Here is a 406-nt window from a genome sequence, read left to right on the forward strand (position 1 = left end):
GTAGCTGGGCCCCCCAGGGCTCCCCGGTCCTGCGGGCCCTCACCTCGTACTGCGGGTAGCCGAGCCGTGCCACCCAGGCCGCCACCTCGCGGGGGCTCCAAGACAGAAAGCTCGGGCCGTGCTCGGGCTCCGGCTCCATCGCCACCCGCGAGGCCCAGCCCTGGCGCCATGGCAACGCGTCCTTCCGGACCCGGGCTCCATGGAGATCTGGACTTCCGGAGATGATGTCACCGCCTTCTCCTCCCCCCCCCCCTCGGGAGCCTTTAGGCCGCGCTCCCTGGCCCGGCCCCGCCTCTTCCGTGGGGCGCCTCGCCCTCACCCCCACGTGGGGCGCGACGCGCGGCTTAGACCCCCGCTGCTGTGGGAAGCGGCCGCGGAACCAGATGTGCGCAGCCCGTGCTGGGGG

The sequence above is a fragment of the Gavialis gangeticus genome, unplaced genomic scaffold (genome assembly GCF_001723915.1).
Source record: "Gavialis gangeticus isolate Ggan-Ray unplaced genomic scaffold, GavGan_comp1, whole genome shotgun sequence".
Taxonomy (NCBI): Eukaryota; Metazoa; Chordata; order Crocodylia; family Gavialidae; genus Gavialis; species Gavialis gangeticus.